Source organism: Podarcis bocagei (genome assembly GCF_964188305.1).
Source record: "Podarcis bocagei genome assembly, chromosome: 8".
Lineage (NCBI taxonomy): Eukaryota > Metazoa > Chordata > Lepidosauria > Squamata > Lacertidae > Podarcis > Podarcis bocagei.
Genome location: NC_138133.1, coordinates 39188475 through 39207890, shown reverse-complemented (window position 1 = coordinate 39207890; position 19416 = coordinate 39188475). Strand labels below are relative to the sequence as shown.

The following is a 19416-nucleotide window of genomic DNA, read 5'->3' as shown; positions in this document are numbered from 1 at the left end:
GCAGCTTCCTATGGTCCTATCACTGGTGGAGGAAGGGGAGTGTGGTGGGTGCGGCCTGCCCTGCTCTGGGTGTCATCCCCATGGGATGCTCGCTGCTTGCCCCACCCCTGTGGGGGGCTAGCCCCCTCCCCAGGTGCACAGCTAGCTCCTCCTCTGGGTCCTATGAGATTGCTCTATCATTATACCCCTGATCCATCTAGATAGGCAAAGCGGAAATTATTATTATTTGTATTTCTAAGCTATGCACATAAAAACAATCCACAGACAATGGGCAACAAAACAATCTACAACGTAAAACCAAACTGAGATATCCACACATGAGGCAAAAGGATGAACGTTTAGGTGACTGGAGACAGAAGGAAAGAGTAGCTAAAAAGCAGATCCTTTTAGATCAGAGGCCTGAAAGCTATTTATTTGAGGTCTTCCTTCCTTTCAGACATTATTTCAAAAATAACCCAGACTGTTTTCTGAGTGGGAAGCCAATTTAGGGGAAATTTAAAATTTTCTTGCAGTTACGTAGCATTTCTCCTGACACACCTCAGCGAAGATGTTTTTGAAATTACTTAATGTAAGAATATAAACATAGTGTCTTTGAGGAAAATCTGAGGTCTTCTTCTAGATCATATTCACTGAATTGACCTGTACGCCTTTCTGTGCTAAGTCTAGCAAAGATTCATTGAATAATGTGATGCACCTCCCAATACACATCAGCCTTTGACAGAGTGCATAACGTAAACAAACATTGCACCTTCTGGATTTCATTGTCATTTTGCCCTGCTCCCATTTTTATACCCAAACACACACACACACACACACACACACACCAACCAAGGATTTTGCTTACTGCCTGCATTTGCTGAAACTCTAAATACTACAATACAGTGGTACCTCGGGTTAAGAACTTAATTCACTCTGGAGGTCTGTTCTTAACCTGAAACTGTTCATAACCTGAACCACCACTTTAGCTAATGGGGCCTCCTGCTGCTGCCACGCTGCCGCCGCTGTGCGATTTCTGTTCTCATCCTGAAGCAAAGTTCTTAACCCAAGGTACTATTTCTGGGTTAGTGGAGTCTGTAACCTGAAGTGTCTGTAACTTGAAGCATCTGTAACCCAAGGTACCACTGTAACTCTGTTTAAGATGCAACAAGGCACTTCATTTTTGCTACAGCAGACAGTACAGTTATAGCTATGCTGATATGACTTCATGGGCAACATGGCATTGTGATGACCATTTTGCATCATTCAAACTACCTTATTTCTTTGTCAGTGGGTCATGGGAGTTGGTCATTTTGCTGTGTGCACCAAGAATATTATCTCTCACACAATACTCAAATTCATACATTTAAAATTTGCCATGAAAAGTTACCCCATTGGCACAGCCTCATGAGGAAAATAACATATGATTGTTGGAATGCCTGCTCATGAGACACTCTCAACTTAGGCTGAGGGAGAGAAATATAATATGTATGGCTTCAGTGGGACCAAGTGTGCTTCTCTCACATGGTTGAATTACTCTGATAACAGCCAAGATTAGCAGTAATTGATATAATTTGTTACTATGGCTTGCATATTATTCAATTAGGACATTTCTCCCCTATCAAAAAATGCACGAGTCTCATGTTTTATGGGCCAAATTATGTTTGGCTACCACTCCAAATAAAGCTGGTGAACTGTTTCCCCTAATTTTATCTTCCATTATGACACAGCATATTGAGTTTTATTTGCCTCTATAACTAATGCTCAGTAGGATGTTGGTTCATCGAATTACAAAATTCAATATTTTTCTGCACAATAGTGGGACTATATAAAAATAAATGGCATTTCAATCCAATATGTTGGAGTTTATGCTGTGTCACTGATAATAATTAAAAGCAACAGCAAAAAGGAAGCATTAGAGATTTTGATAAGTCACCACAGTCTTTAATCTTTATAATCTCTCACTTTCAAAAAATGGCTTCATCTATCATTTTGCAGCTTATAACTAAACACATATAACTAAGAACTGAGTTATCATAGGTAACAGAGTTTGCCATTTCTCTATTATAGTAAAATATAGCTCTGTTTTAATTTCCATGGGAAAGAAAACTCAAGCTGTAGTATTCATGATGACTAAAAATATAACCAAGCATAACGACGATGATTAAACCAAAACTGCAAGACAGAATTAGCTTCTTTTTCCTAGTATCATATGCCTCTCCTCCAATTGGATACATATAGGTTTTGTGGCAAAACAAAAGGGGCAATTAGAAATAATCCAAAGTTTATTATTACTTTATATATCACTTTCACAGTGTGGTGTAGTGGTTAAGAGCGGTCGACTCGTAATCTGGTGAACTGGGTTTGCTTTCCCGCTCCTCCACATGCAGCTGCTGGGTGACCTTGGGCTAGTCACGTTTCTCTGAAGTCTCTCAGCCCCATTCACCTCACAGAATGTTTGTTGTGGAGGAGGAAGGGAAAGGAGAATGTTAGCTGCTTTGAGACTCCTTCGGGTAGTGATAAAGCGGGATATCAAATCCAAACTTCTTCTTCTTCTTCTTCTTCTTCTTCTTCTTCTTCTTCGTCTTCGTCTTCGTCTTCGTCTTCGTCTTCGTCTTCGTCTTCTTCTTCTTCTAACTATGCTTTTCCCTGTCACCTTCAAAGCAAATTTGTTAAGGAAGAAGGTCACTGTTATTCGCATTTCACAGATTGGGGAAGTGGGGAAGCAAACACTTCATGGTTAACAACATTGTTTGAAGTTTCCATGTAGATATCCTTGATTACCTCTTCAGTGGCACTCTCTTGCACTGGAATCTACATGCCTAATGCACTTAACTTGTGCACACCATTGAAAAGATTATCACCACCAGAACCTGCATTGCTGGGTTAAGAGAAAGGGTTAGCATGTGGTTAACCTTATCAACAGCTACACTAAACCAGCAAAGCAGTCACAGTCATCACAGCAGCACTCTGGAGATTTGTCCTGGATAGTGTTTTGGTGTGTGTGACTGCCAATATTGCTTTTCTACTTGTCAATTTTCTCATGGTTGTTGGTCAAGTGGAAAGTTTTGCAGAAGAGGTCTCTTGTCACAGCATCATGGAGGCCCTTGAGCATGTGAGACCAATTCTGTTTATCCTTACCTTGACTTTTAAAGGTACCCCTGCCCGTACGGGCCAGTCATGACCAACTCTGGGGTTGCGCACCCATCTCGCTTAAGAGGCCGGGGGCCAGCACTGTCCGGAGACACTACCGGGTCACGTGGCCAGCGTGACAAAGCTGCTCTGGCGAGCCGGCACCAGCGCAGCACACGGAAACGCTGTTTACCTTCCCGCTATAAAGCGGTACCTATTTATCTACTTGCACTTAAGAGTGCTTTCAAACTGCTAGGTGGGCAGGAGCTGGGACCGAACGATGGGTGCTCACCCCGCCGCGGGGATTTGAACCACCGACCATACAATCGGCAAGTCCTAGGTGCTGAGGTTTTACCCACAGCGCCACCCGCGTCCCAAGACCTTGACTTTTAGTTTCAGATAAAACATTTTCCCCAAGGAAGTGTATGGAAAGCTCTGTCTCAAACATGGAGTACCTGTCTCCACAACTACTGTGATTGAACTGGGTCAGCTGACATGATTATTACTCAGTCTACATGGGTGTAGCAAGGATTTTTGTTAGGGGACAGGACTTGGTTGGGGGCGCAGAACCGACATGATTGGTCAATTAGTTAAGTATTTCTTTTGTTTTATTGATCTGAGGGGGGCAGATGCCCCCTGACACACACACCCCCAGCTACATCCATGTTAGTCCATCCTTGCTCTTTTGATGAAAACTAAATAACTATGCTTAATGTTCTAAGACTTTGATAAAGCAACACAGTCTGCAGTCCATAATGAAAAGCCTATAACAGGCTTTGAATCTACCAAGAGATGTTCCTGCTAAAGGTTGTGCGTAGCTGCCATTTTTACACTACCTAATTAAAAAGGAAGCAAAATCTGAAGAACAGGAAAGAGCAATCACAGCAGCCAAATCCACATTCACAAACAACGGAATGGAACTTTTGGAGAAATGTTAGAAAATGACAGTGACACTGAGAGTTTTAGAGGAGCACCGTAATATACATGAATTGCAATGTTTATGTGCTTCAGTCAGAGTGTTTTTGCTACCAGAAAAGGAGCAAGGAATGTATTATTAAGCTGGAGAAAGGCACTCAAGGCACCATCAACCACTGCTTCTAACAGGGCAAGAGTTGTGCACAAATACTTCACACACACCCCATTCTCCATTTTCTCAATATTAGCAGTGATAGTAACACAGCTTCTTTCTGTTGTATCCGAATGTTGCATTTTGTTTTTTATTGTTGCTGCAAGTGACAGTAGTATCTCCTTCTCTCTCCTACATAACATTCTGCACAATCACCTATGAAAAACACCCCACCCAGAAATTCCAGAAAAAACATTTCCTTGGAAATTTCAAATCTGCTTTACAATAAGTCAGGGATGGGTGATCAATCAGGATCAGAGGGAGAAATTCCTGCATGTTTGACAGCCTAGAAGGCCCCACACAAGTTTATGGCTAGAGATGACCATCGCCTACATTTCTGATCAGGTAGAGAACTATGGTAAAATGGTTTCACACAATGTGGCAAGACAATAGAATGATAATATGCCAAGTAACTATATGCCCACCATGGGAATCTTTCCCTTGGTAGAGGTCATTGTAATTGTCCTTTTTTCTGCTCATCTATAAAATCTCCCAGGCCCCTTGAGTCATATTATTCCTGGCAATGGACATTATATTGATAACCATACAACCAACCAGCCAAGGCTATTCAACAATTTTCTCATCCTGCCTTGCCCAGTTCTAACCAAACCATCCTATTACAAAACAGTTTCCACACTTTGATCTCAGAATCCATTCACTTAACTACAAAGCTTGCTGAATCTTGAGCAAAAAGTTTGCCCCATACACAACCCTGTCCAACATGTCAAATTTAGATCTTGAGTGGTAAATTGATCTAAATGAAGCAAAATTGCTTTCATATAAACACAGACACCCCTTAAACCTGGTTCTTTTCTCCTAGGAAGTGGTGCCTTGGAGTAAACGATGTCATTTTCCTACTTACTATTTTGGGATCTGTGCTCCTCTAGAATTGTTCTCTTTTGCCAGCTCAGCTGGCCTCCCACCAGTGCAGAGCTTCCCCTTCTACCTGCCTTTAGTTCCCAGGATTTTTTGGAGGGAGCCATGACTCTTCAAAGTGGCACAATAGCACTTTAAATGCATAGTGCAGATGGTGAAGTGCTATTCATACGTTATAAAATGCAGACAAAATCAGAAAGGGAAGTATTTTTAGATTCATTGGATCTTTCCCATCCTTGGAACAGACCCTTGGGCTATTACAGAGAACATATATTTTAGCTTTTCTACAGTGGTGCCACATAAGACGAATGCCTCGCAAGACGGAAAACTCGCTAGATGAAAGAGTTTTCCGTTTTGGAGGTGCTTCGCAAAACGAATCTCCTATGGGCTTGCTTCGCAAGACGGCAATGTCTTGCGAGTTCCTGCTGGTTTTTTCCCCTCCCCCCTTTTTCTAAGCCGCTAAGCCGCTTATCAGCTGATCCGATCAGCAGATAAGCCGCTAAAAGCAGCTAAAAGCCACTAATAGCGCTAATCCGCTAATCCTTCAATGGGCTTGCTTTGCAAGACGAAAAAAACCGCTAGACGAAGAGAATCACAGAACGGATTCTTTTCGTCTTGCGAGGCACCACTGTATTTACTTTTGACTTTATCACCCTAAATACTTTTATTGGAGTTGCAACAGATTGTTTTGATTATTACCACCTTCACAAAAGGCCTTTTTATTCTGTTTTGTATACCCACTTGAAGAAAGATCCAAACTGTCCAAGTACTTCCTATAGAAACATGAGCTTTGAAATGAGAACAAAAGTAACTTTCTTTGGTTTTATTAAAACACACACACACACCAAATAAGGAAGTTCTTTGGTAACTTAAAGACTTGTGACACAAATTCAAGGCATGAGCCACTCTCTTCAAATGTTCAAAATGAACAGAAATTGCAGTAGAAACACGTGCACAGTTCCATTTGGGGTAAAATACATTGTGAAAGCAAATTGATCATGCATGATAAGAAAATCCAATTATTTATGGTAGGTCAACACATGCAGCAGAATGAGATAGGAATAAGAGGTAGAATGATGGAATTGTAGAATGGACTGTACTACTTCATAGTACAGGTGGGGCATGTGGCTTTGGAATGTGTGCCCACATAATAAAACACCTCATAAAAATAAAACTGGCACATGTAACAGGAAGGCTTTTATCACCACATTTTGCTTCCAGTGCTGGAGATCTATTTGCAGAGATTTTTCAACTATTAGTCATTTAATAAAAATGCAGCTTGGAGTGGTATCATCCATGCTGCTACATCAGCCGTCTTTTCAGCCCAATCACCCCATTCTGTAGAAAATGAACACTAGGGACTGAGCAAATCCACTAATGTAAATCTGTCCATGCACATATCACTCTAGCAGGCGAGACCTCAATCTCCTTACACCAGATGTAAGGTATCAGTCTCCCCATTGGGTCTGCCTCTTGAAACATATTTTACTTAAGTATTGTGACCTAGAGAGCAGATGTAAAATGCCCTGCAAGTTTCATAATACTACTACTGCTAATAATAATAATTTATTATTTATACCCCACCCATCTGGCTGGGTTTCCCCAGCCACTCTGGGCAGCTCCCAACCAAATATTAAAAACACAATACAGTCATACCTCAGGTTGAATGTGCTTCAGGTTGAGCGGCATTACTTACAGGTTGAGTAACAGAGCGCATTACTTCCAGGTTTCACCACTCGCACATGCGCAGACGTTCAAAATGACATCACGTGCATGTGCGGAAGCGGCAAAACGTGACCCGTGCACATGCAGATGCGCCATCGCATCTTACGTTCTATTCAGGATGTGAACAGGGATCCGGAACAGATCCCGTTCACATCCCGAGGTACCACTGTACAGCATTAAACATTAAAAACCTCTCTAAACAGGGCTGCCTTCAGATGTCTTTTGAAAGTAAGATAGTTGCTTATTGTCTTGACATCTGTTGGAAGGACGTTCCACAGGGCAGGCGCCACTACCAAGAAGGCCCTCTGCCTGGTTCCCTGTAACCTCACTTCTTGCAGTGAGGGAACTGCCAGAAGGCTCTCGGCGCTGGACCTTAGTGTCTGGGCTGAATGATGGGGGTGGAGACGCTCATTCAGGTATACAGGTAATACTACACACATTACCACCGGTAATACTACACACATCTTTTCACTAGCAGATATTTTTCAAATACTCAGTTTGATATTACAAACAGTAACATGAATGTATTTGAAAGTAAGCAAATAAGCATATAAAAGCATCATCTGGGAGTTTGCAAATAAGTAGTTTTGGCGTAACTGATGTGAAAAAAAATCAGGTATCCTTTCCACCTCCAGTTGCTATTTCATCTTGAGCATATTTGGGAGTCTCCACACTTTTATAAGCTTGTTTACAAAGGCTAGGATTCTTCTGATTGCTGTAACTGGCAGATGTTTCACTGCACTGTAATTTTCCTGCTCATTATGCCTTGCATAACTTTTGCATGGGATTTTATTGGAAGGTGTAGTTTCAGGTTTTGCTAGAGTTCCACATCTTTCCAAAGTATTTAGCCGAAACTGATTTGCATGGCTTCAGTTAGGGAAACAGAAGTTATGTTGTTGTTGTTTAGTCGTTTAGTCGTGTCTGACTCTTCGTGACCCCATGGATCATAGCACGCCAGGCACTCCTGTCTTCCACCGCCTCCCGCAGTTTGGTCAGGCTCATGTTTGTAGCTTCGAGAACACTGTCCAACCATCTTGTCCTCTGTCATCCCCTCCTCCTTGTGCCCGCCATCTTTCCCAACATCAGGGTCTTTTCCAGGGAGTCTCCTCTTCTCATGAGGTGACCAAAGTATTGGAGCCTCAACTTCACGATCTGTCCTTCCAGTAAGCACTCAGGGCTGATTTCCTTAAGAATGGATACATTTGATCTTCTTGCAGTCCATGGGACTCTCAAGAGTCTCCTCCAGCACCATAATTCAAAAGCATCAATTCTTCAGCGATCAGCCTTCTTGATGGTCCAGCTTTCACTTCCATACATCACTACTGGGAAAACCATAGCTTTAACTATACGGACCTTTGTTGGCAAGGTGATGTCTCTGCTTTTTAAGATGCTGTCTAGGTTTGCCATCGCCTTTCTCCCAAGGAGCAAGCGTCTTTTAATTTCGTGACTGCTGTCACCATATGCAGTGATCATGGAGCCCAAAAAAGTAAAATCTCTCACTGCCTCCATTTCTTCCCCTTCTATTTGCCAGGAGGTGATGGGACCAGTGGCCATGATTTTCGGGTTTTTTGATGTTGAGCTTCAGACCATATTTTGCGCTCTCCTCTTTCACCCTCATTAAAAGGTTCTTTAATTCCTCCTCACTTTCTGCCATCAAGGTTGTGTCATCTGCATATCTGAGGTTGTTGATATTTCTTCCGGCGATCTTAATTCCGGCTTGGGATTCATCCAGCCCAGCCTTTCGCATGATGAATTCTGCATATAAGTTAAATAAGCAGCGAGACAATATACAGCCTTTCCCAATTTTGAACCAATCAGTTGTTCCATATCCAGTTCTAACTGTAGCTTCTTGTCCCACATAGAGATTTCTCAGGAGACAGATGAGGTGATCAGGCACTCCCATTTCTTTAAGAACTTGCCATAGTTTGCTGTGGTCAACACAGTCAAAGGCTTTTGCATAGTCAATGAAGCAGAAGTAGATGTCTTTCTGGAACTCTCTAGCTTTCTCCATAATCCAGTGCATGTTTGCAATTTGGTCTCTGGTTCCTCTGCCCCTTCGAAATCCAGCTTGCACTTCTGGGAGTTCTCAGTCCACATACTGCTTAAGCCTGCCTTGTAGAATTTTAAGCATAACCTTGCTAGCGTGTGAAATGAGTGTAATTGTGTGCAGTAGTTGGAGCATTCTTTGGCACTGCCCTTCTTTGGGATTGGGATGTAGACTGATCTTCTCCAATCCTCTGGCCACTGATGAGTTTTCCAAATTTGCTGGCATATTGAGTGTAGCACCTTGACAGCATCATCGTTTAAAATTTTAAATAGTTCAGCTGGAATGTCAAACAGAAGTTATAGGGTTTTACAACTATTTATGTATGCATGAATAAATCTTCTTCATTGGATTCACAGATCCAGTGCACATGAAATGAGTCTCTTCTTGCACCTGTGCCACTAGAGCATGCAAAGGCAGAGAGACATTATTATTTTTAGCACATTTTCAAATTTCTCAGGGCTTATACACAGGTGACATCTCACCTGTTGAGTATTGAGCATGTGGTTGACTACTGAATTGCAAGTTGCAGTTCAAATAATTTACCAGGGCATTTTCGTCACACTATGGGAAAATCTGCAGTTATTCAGGTGAACATTTGGCAGGCAAAAAAATCTGGCCCATCATCAACAATCTCCCCTTGCAATACAAAGCCATGTGGGAATGTTGTGTATGTTCTAGGTCTAGGCCAAACTCTCATTTCATTCCACATGATGGTGAGGACCAACGTACCTTCAGCTCTGGGTCAGGCAGTTGGAGGTTCCTGAACAGATAAATTAATGTAGTTTTCCCTATGAAGTTAGTACATTTGAAAAACCACTGCACTAGAGCTTTACTCAAAATAGAGCTGTAATCACCTCCCTCTAATGAGGGTTTTGCAGGCTGCTGGTTTTGCAGGAACATCGAAGTCTGGAATATACAAAACAATGATGAACAAGATAATGCCTTTGATTGCTTAAAGAATGACTTTCCTTGCTGGTGAGCAACCACCATTGCACATCTCAAAACATGTAGGACAAGACACATGGAGATGGTTGAATTACCGTATTTTTTGCTCTATAAGACTCACTTTTTCCCTCCTGAAAAGTAAGGGAAAATGTGTGTGGGTCTTATGGAGTGAATGCAGGCTGCAAAGCTATTCCAGAAGCCAGAACAGCAAGAGGGACTGCTCCTTTCACTGCACAGCAATCCCTCTTGCTGTTCTGGCTTCTGAGATTCAGAATATTTCTTTTCTTGTTTTCCTCCTCCAAAAACTAGGTGCATCTTGTGGTCTGGTGTGTCTTATAGAGCGAAAAATACGGTAGCTTTCTTTAAGCCCTAATGCCCTTTTGGCAAAGAGGATGCTGTATAGTGGAATCTATTTAAAAGATTTCCCATCTTCCCTTGAATAACGTGCTTTGCATTGTTGCTAGCATGTTGACCACACTATTCAGTTTCTGGTCCATGACAAGGCCTTGCTGCCAGCAAAAACTAATAAGATATGGCACTGCATGACTTTGGATATGAGTGCCAAATTAGCCACAATAGTTTATTATAGAGCTAAGTTTTAAAGATTAACCACTTTGCCTCTTTTGAAAAAGCTCCAACCTGCTTTTAATGTATATACTAAGCAGGGTTGATTGGAGTTACCCAACTAACAGCTGTTGTTGCAGTTCTTGGATGCTGAAACTCTGCAGTGATTACCCAAAGGAACTCTTTAATATATGAGGCATTGAAATTAATATCCCTAAATGCCAGTGTTTAGTAATGTGAATATTATCGATACTCTGCAGTGTAGATGTTGCGCCAGCACAGGCTTTCTGATTAAAATAACTGATATTTTAATACGTCATGGCATTTCAAATATACATGGCTATACAATAAATTTCAAAGGTGCTGATGAATAGTTGGTCCTAACCTAAGACCAGTGCAACTATGGCATTCAGTAGAGAAAACACATTTTACTTACTCTGACACCTAAAATGGATGTCAATTTTCACCTATACCCCCTTCAGCATGTGGTGTCTTTCAGGCATCATTAAGTTGACCCTCAACAAAAAATTGTGAACTCTTTCGCATTTAATTTCTTGAAATTGTGTTCAAAATCAGGTAAAACTGTCAGTGTTTAAAAATACAAATATTGTGAAAGCCTTGTAGTAAAGTATCTACTTTGAACATGGGTGTGAGAAAATTTCATTTCATTTTGCATCTAAAGGCAAACCTACCTAATTCATACTTTATGAAACAATGGAGGAACCAAACAGCCATCTTGAAATCTGCTGTTCCCCAGATTTTGCAGTGCAGTTCTACAGCCAAGATTTGTGCACAGAAAAGCATAAACAGGGGTTAAAGTGTCTGTATATATGTATATATTTATACATGTATATATTTATGAATGTGTATATAAATTATGAAAATGTATATATTGATGAAAACAACATACAAAACTGCATTGTTTTACAGTAAATTACATTGCAAAAATGAGCATATTAAGAGAAATTTGCACTAAATTAACAGACTCAACCATCCCTTAGAAACAGGAACCACAGAATTCAATAGGACCTACTCCCAGGTAAGTATGTTTAGGATGGGAGTCCCTGTTTTAAATTCAGCACATCCTGTGGGGTCAAACAAAGTTTAGCTTGCTTCTGAAACCCTCCTTTTAACACCTTGAGTATAGTTGCAGCTCTCAACCAGTACCAATAGACCCCATCAACCCACACACTTATTCTCCTATGTAGCCATAAGACCTCCATCCAAATCTCTTCAATTTAATAATAATTCCTTAGGACACTATGATAACATAGGACAGTACAGTCACGAACAAGCTGCCCTACAGAAGAAAAGTTTGAGAAGTCCCTTTCTCTTCCCAATTTTTCAGGAAAATAAATTACCTGTTTGATCCATTTATAGAAATGTAAAGATGCAATGTTTTTGCGATTAATATTAATAGCGTTTCAGTTCCATGCATTCATGAATAGATGACAATTCTAAGAGAGCAATAGTTAGCAATGCATTTTAATGACCTAGCTAATGTTTTATTCATATATTACAGACACAGAATTGCCCTTTCTTGACAAACAAAAAACCATTGGATACATTTTTAGCCCTTGTGCCTAATCAAGCTCCTCATAGCATCAGTTGTATGTTTATTATATTCTCATTAAAACTCTCTCGCACACAAACCTTAGCATCGACAGTGACCTTGATGAAGAGCAGGTGTAAAATTAGAACTGTAGATCATAATTTAAGACTGCAAAACTTGAGGACAGTTCTAAACTCCATCGGCAAAGCACCAACAACTTTTAGAACAGAGGTCATATACAGAGATCTGCACATTATAATGAGGAGCTGGGAAAGAAAGTCCCCTTTATGATGCTTTCAGTGTGGAGAACACTCTGCTCTGGACTCACCCAGGAGGCTGTTGTGTGGCCAGGGAGAAAGAAATACAATACAATCTTATCATTATCTATTATTATTATTATTATTATTATTATTATTATTATTATTATTATTATTTCTTATTAGCATCATAATCTAGATTCTTACTTGCCCTTCACCATCAGGGCCAGGGCTGATGACGTCGGTGAAAAACTATGATATTAAAATCATTTAAAACAATTTGCTGCCATGGTAAGCACTGGAGGCACCAGCTTCATAAAGGGGCATCTACCTCTAATCACTGGCTGGCTTTGGGGTGGAACAGGGAGGAGTGTCCCTTGGGCTTTGGGGGCTGCATACTTCTGAAAGTTAGAGACAGGGGCAGACTTCGGGCATCTTTTGTACAAGGCCAAAATTTGGTGTCCCCAAATGGATCTTCTCAATTATGGAGCTTCTCAATTATGGATCTTCTCAATTTTGCAGCCCCTCGGCTCACCACGTTGTGTGGGGGAGCCACCTGTGCTGCCCCAAATCCAGCGCTAATTGACTACAGGATAAAGGTGAAGGTAACAACGGGGCACTTACACGCCTGTGGGTGAGAAGGACTGGGCAAGACACATACCAATTAACCTTCCAATCCATGGCTTGGAACCAGGGTGGGGTTACACTCGAGAGAGACCGGGGTTCTATTCTTTAAGTTCTGACCCAAATAGGATGCCTGCACAGGTTATCAATCTTGTCTGCTGCAGTCTTCTGAATTATGTTTATTTAATTAAGCTGCAGCCCTTAAACCCAAATCTTCATCTTCTTGGTTGTGCGGGAAGAGACATTTGTGAAGCTGATATACACGTTAAAAAAAATATTCCAGCATTTTAACTTTTGGCCCTTAGACCCTTAATCTAATATATCATGCCAGGAGATGGGGCAACCAATTTGCCCTCCCTCTTATTCCTCTTTTGTTGGTCAGGTTTGAAGTGGCTCCACAACATTCAATGGTGCTGCTTGTAGCTGTTCCTGTATTAGAAATTTGGCTGGCAGAAAATAGGCTTGTCCAATAAATCGCCAGTGTTCGTGTTCTGTTCTGTCTTCTTTTGCTGAGTGCCTGGACTTGTCCTGAGCAAAAGGGCTCCATCACCAGTCTCCACTTGGGTCGGCAGTCCTACAGCCACACGTCAGTGCCAACACCAGTAACGTCACCCCTGCCAACAAGTTTGCATTTATGTGTCATGACTGCTCCTTCTTTTCCATCTGCCAACTGGACCACTTGCCAAACTGTCTGTTTGGCAGATGTTCCATGTACTTGGACCACATGGATTGGATCTTTCCACATGTTCCCATGACATTTCACACTATTCAGTTGAGTGAAAAGTTTGCCGACGCCACACACAGCCAGTTTCCAGAGTGATCCAAGTGGCAACAGGAGGAACACATCACATGCCTTTTAGTAGGTAATGAAAGCATTGGCTGAGAAGCAAAGAATTTTGCCAAGGGAAGGAAAATAGACCTCATTGCCTTAAATACTTGTCCTTCATTCACAAAATGATTTTAAGCAGTATTTCCTTTTCTTTGCTATTACAAGTGGAATAAATGCTGTTATTTCCAGATCTTGTTAATAATTAATGGAGTCGTTAGGGGCATTAAAAAAAACAACCCTCTGCCAGTGAATACATGGGAGAGGAGAGAAATATATATGCCCCATGTTCTAATTAACAATCTTATAATTATTCATCGAACAATTGCATGCATGTATGATCAACAGTAGTGGCAAAATGATAAGTTGGTGTGTGCAGTACTTTAATCACAGAAATTAACATTTGGCTAGAGGGAAAGTAGTAATTTGCTTGAATATGTTTATCACTGAAGGTCAAGACAAAATTATTCAGTTGTTGCTTATCTGCCTTCATGTGCACTGAATGGAGGTGTTAATGAATTCTTTGTTAGCTGAAGCACAAATTCCTAAAGCCAAATCTCTAGTTTCTCTGTAAATGCAGGCTTTTTACATGTAGGAAACTGAACATTGACAACCCCCAAGCTAACGCACACACAGAGCACTAAGGATCAAAAGAAAACTCTTACATGGGTAGCATACATATATTGAGAAGCTTCATCTGATAAGCTGAAACAACCTTGAATAATTCCATTTACTTTACAGCCATTCAGACTAAATAAAGATCCTTGGGCCAAATGGTAAATCTCGCATACTAAACAGCCTGACATTTCTTAAAGAAACAGCATTTCTGTCAAATAAATCCTTGTAATAGCAGGTGGGCTGTTGGCAGGATGATGTGTTTGCTTGTTTTAAAAAAGAAAAAAATATACATATTCTAAACCATCTTTGCATATTACCTGTACCTTGAACTTGACCTAATACTAGGAAATAAATTTTTTTCTCTGCAGTTTGTAATTTCCAACAGAAACATGAAACAAAACGCTAGCCTGACTGGACACGAAATAAATTATTAATTCTCATGCAGTGACTAATATAAAACACAAACAAAATTCCTTGCAGGGAACCGGGGTGACTTTCCTCAGGCACCAAGCTTGGGGTGGTCTGGGGTCCATTTGCTTATTGCGTACTGTCTACGCAACTACTCCACCAAACAGTACCAACTACATAACTATGTAACTTTTAGGGGACATCTGAAGGCAGCCCTGTATCGGGAAGTTTTCAATGTTTGGTGTTTTAATATGGGCAGGTATAAATATAATCATCATCATCATACGATAAGATACGATACTCTTTATTGTCATTGTCCCATACAGAACGAAATTTGGAGACTTACCAACGCTGACCTGCAGTACTGCATTCCTTCAACAGTATATTTATTTTATTGGTTAGAGCTTTATCCTCTTGGCATTGGGGGTGCCAGCTCTAGCCAGTTCACGCTTATCCCAACAATGAGAGGGATAAGGGGAAAAAAATCTTTCCTTTTCCTTATTATACAGTAGTAAGTCTCAATGGTTTTCCCGGTGTGAATAGCAGGCACTGCCTGTTTATCCCTCAAGCTATCTATTTGCATCTACTTTCTTTGCTGCAGTTGATATATTGATCATGACATTTATATTCCCACTTTCCTCCAAGGACCTCAAGGTGGGGTGCATGGTTGTCCTTTTCCACATTTCATCCTTACATCCACCATGTGAAGCATTTCTAGGCTGAAAGATAGTGATTGGCCCAAGGTTGCCCAGTGAGTTTTGTGGCTGCCACAAATATTCTGCCAGTCTCTTCTGCTTGGCCTTTAGACAGTACACCTCTACTATGAATTTACACAAGAGGCAATGTTTGAGCAGCTACTACAGCATTAATACAAATTTCCAGAGATAAGGAGTATTAGCCTTTGACAGGCTGCTAGTTCTGCACAAGAAGTAAAAGGTACACAGTTATATTAACCCAGTATTCCTTTTAATCAAAAGAACAGAACCTCTCCAAGTTGCAAATGTTTTTAAACAGAGAAGTCGCCGACTCAAAGTAACTGTACCAGTAGAAAACGTCTTCTGAAAAGTGGTCATTAAAGACCATATTTGCAACCATGTAGCAAAATAAAAATCAGTCCTACTGGGTAAATCTGTGCAAGGAAATATTCTGAGTACTCCATCAGCTAAGGATTGATAGTTCTTGCCTAAAAACAGTCACACACCCATTTCTTGTTCTTGCGAGATCTGGTATATTGGCCAAAAACGGTCTTTCCTCATGGAATAGAAGCAGAAATGCCTTTCATCCTGTGCAGTTCAGAGATCAACAAAGCAGAGAAACCGTGGAATAGTAGGTGGGCCAAAGGAGAATCTATGCTTTCCCAAGCCCCACGAGCAGTAAAATTTGGATCAAATTGATTATATTCTTCCCAGCACTTGAGAATCCCTATCATAAAGAGGTAAGTCAGACCACAGGGATATAGCCTGCTTCCTTGTTTACAAGAATAGAGGTCTCAGACAACCAACCAAATGTCTTCTACTTAAATGTGCCTGCATGTCAGAACATCTGACAAGTGTTGTGCCAATAGGTTTGCTTTTTCCAGCTGCGGATGACAGATGATTATGACCCATTGAAAGGGAGTGCTGTGCTTCTGCTTTGTACATCAGAGGTAACAAATACAAAACACCCTTCTGTTTAGTAGCACTGACAGCATCCCTCTTGATGATCCTTTACAAAACGTGCACTACTGTAAGGAAAAAACATTTGCCCGCAACATAGCAGATTTATAAGGCATTTCATTATTGTATATTGCCTTCTTTGCTGGTTATGTTTTTTAAGAAACTATGGAAAACACAGTTCATGATTGAATATTATATCATTGTGTATACAGGGCACATTAAACTCACACAAGGTGAGTATTTTTCAAGGCAATTCTTTCCTGCTGCAAGCCTGACTGATGCCAACATGTTCCTCTGAAGACATGCCAATTGTGTGTTTATGGCCCGCCTAGGGATGAGAAAACATGAAAATTTCAGCTTTTCCATTTCTTATCATTCTAATCTTAAATTCAGTTTTTCATTTTCACATGAGTTCCTATCATCATTATTTTAAAAACCCTCATGAAAATCTTGGTGCAATTTTTTGTATGCAATTTTGCCCAACAGATACATTTTTTCAAAGCAAATTTATGTAGCATTTCTACCAATATATGCATTAAATGGACAGCTTGTGCTAGTACGTTGGGGGTACTTTCCCCTCCAATTTTACATATACACCAATGTGGTTTGAGCTAGTTGCAACTGACCAGAAAAGAGATCTTGGGAGTCATGGTGGATGGCTCGCTGAAAACCTTGAGCGACTGAGCAACAACCATGAAAAAGGAGAATTCCTTACTAGGGGTTCTTAGATCTAAAATTAAATTCCCAATATTATAGTACCTTTACACAAACATATGTTATTACTATACTTTGAATACTGTGTGCATTTCTGGTTGCTGCCTCTCAAAAAGGGCATTGAAGAAGTGTAAAATGATTAAGGGGCTGAAGAAACTCCCCTATGAAGACGACGTGTATTTGGGGTTCTTTTATTTAGGAAAAATTCAAGTAAGGGGAAGGAAACACAGTACAAAGTTGTATAAAAGTATGCCATAGTGTGGAGAAAGTGGATAAAGAGCTTGCCACATATACTAGAACCTGGATCATTCCATAATGCTAAATCCCGTACACACACATACAAAATTCTTCACATGGCTAAAATATGGAATTATCACAATATGGTTCCCAGCTTAGAGGGCTTTTAAAGAGCAATAGACAAATTCATGGAAGATAAGGCTATTACAATGGCTACCAGTCATGATGGCTAATTACCTTTAACAACAGCAGTTGCAGCTGGGGAACAACAGTGGGAGAAGGCTGCGGCCAATGTCATCTCGTGGGTTTCAAAAGTCATGTGGGAAAAAGAATGCTGGTCTGATCCCAGTTTCTTATATATCTCCTCTATTATATACTATTATATATGTCAAACTATGTGCAAATAGAGCACCAAGGAGTGAAAAGCAGTACTTTTAAATGTTTTATTATTGTAAAAAAAACAAAAACCCACACATTTACAGCTGATAAATTCAACAAGGTAAAATAAAATTGGAGCGCTTCCATTCAAGTTAAAATAGACACCTGACTGTGTGGAGCTCTTTACATGATCAAAAAAAATAGTCATTTTGTTTTATACCACAAGTTATTCATTCCCAACATAAAAGGGGAATGCTCAGTTAAATCTACTTTAACTGCAATGTTATGAAGCTGAAATGAAATGGCAGTACACTTGAGTTCAGTAAACGCCAGGGAGTTTGACATTCCATATGCTGGATGGCAAACATATACCTATTTTAACTGCCACTGTCCAAACCACTCTAACTCTGCTTAACATCCTATAAATTGGTATAAATGCTAGGATTTTGTTGTTGTTGAAAGCATGCTCTCAAGATTCAGCACTAGAAAAACTACTATATAGCATGTAGCTGTTATTTGTATCTAAAAGAAAGCTATAAGAACACAAAATTAATAAGTCGTGTGAAATAGTAGATGAATTCAGATTTCTTGTGCTGACATTCACTACTTCTGTAAACAACATATAACACCAACAAAATAGAAATGCTACCCTGGTACAGTCTAAAAACTCTTCTGTCCGTCCTAAAAATCCAGGTCATTTTATGCTTTTGACGCTTAAAACATAGGGGAGTTTTGCAGCATTGGACAAAACCTCAATTATGTGAAAAACCAACTGCGCATGACATGACAAGAGTTGAACCTAGCCTCAAACAAAATACCATTTATAACTTCTATCAGTGTTCAGAACAAACACAACCTGGTTGTTAGAATGTTTTGGAAAGTTGATTGGCTTTAAAGTACTACAGGGTTTCCCTATCTTCAGGAAGACAAAAAATTCTTATCTTCTAGTCTTAATTCCTTAAAACTTTTTTTATCCAAGCTTAAAATTTCTTTTTTGAGAATGTACATATGTAGCCATACATATTACACCAAACTGCTTTACCAAGACTCACAAGCTGGGAAGCTTTTATTTTTCAGTTTTCCAACTGTATGTGACACAGCCGTAGTTCTGAAAATGAGCAGCATAGGTTTGGTTGCTATGGTAATCACCATGGTATCAATACTCCAAACACCATCTTATAGCTTATCCCTTGAGATCTTAACTCTGGAGAGAGCTTAGTTGCTTTCAATGTCAAGGGACAGTATTAGAGATGACTTATGTGATTTAACAGTTAATGAAAATGTATTGCACCGACAAATACCCCCCTTTTCTAGAAGTGTTAACAGTCCTTCAGATAATTAAATTGCTCTGTCCAATCAACATGTATTTGAGATGTCAAATGCAGGTATCACTGATAACAAGCCAATAAAATATTTGTTTATGTGTTTTTCACTTGCAGAAGTCACAGTTGTTGCAAGATTTAACCCACCTTTAAAAATATTTTGGCATATTGAAGAAACACTTGTCATTAATCATGCAGCAGACACACAGAAAAAAATATTCCACTAATTTTGTCATGAGCAAATGAAACCTTCAGTTTGTCAAGATTAGGGGAAATTTCATCTAAAAGCAAGGTTTTTTCCTTTTAAGTTAAATACAGAAGTGATTTTTTAATAATGAACCATATTGGACCAATATAATGCAATAGCAAATGGACCCAGTAAGCAAATACTACTTTGAAGAATATTAAAATTGCAAAAAAAAAAAACTAAAGAG

The 19416-nt window shown here is 40.0% G+C and overlaps 1 protein-coding gene across 1 annotated transcript in view; it reads left to right on the top strand.

The window, feature by feature from the left end:
• CCDC102B (coiled-coil domain containing 102B) overlaps positions 1 to 19416 on the top strand; it is a 604790-nt gene that overhangs the window by 455126 nt on the left and 130248 nt on the right. The window lies entirely within an intron of this gene.